Here is a 468-nt window from a genome sequence, read left to right on the forward strand (position 1 = left end):
TTAAATAAGATAGGCTAGAAAGTACATCACTTAGAAAAAGGCACCCTACTACTAACTTGATTGTCTCTCCCTCTAGTTTTTGTTTCTTATTTTCCCTCTGCTTGTACTTGATTCTTTTTCTTTTGTTCAGCCATCTTCTGCCATAGGTCAATCTCAATGTTTTTAAGTCATAGGCAAGGCTAAGTTGCTTGTTCAGTTATCTATCAACTTCTGAAGCTCTTCTTTCAAAAAGAGAACCATAAATTTCTGCTTAATCACACACAAGAAAGACTTTTTCATATAAACAAAACATACTTGCAATTGAAGAGGAAGTTTATTACTAGGAGCGTTAAGTATGGGTAGTGTAGAAGTCATTAGCATAGTTAGCTAAATTAGCATAGTTAGCTAAATTAGTCATTAGCATAGTTAGCCACTTTCTTTTTTTTTTTTTTTTTTTTTTTTTTTTTTTTTTTTTTTTTTTTTTTTAAA

Source organism: Galeopterus variegatus, unplaced genomic scaffold (assembly GCF_000696425.1).
Source record: "Galeopterus variegatus unplaced genomic scaffold, G_variegatus-3.0.2 Scaffold1706, whole genome shotgun sequence".
NCBI lineage: Eukaryota > Metazoa > Chordata > Mammalia > Dermoptera > Cynocephalidae > Galeopterus > Galeopterus variegatus.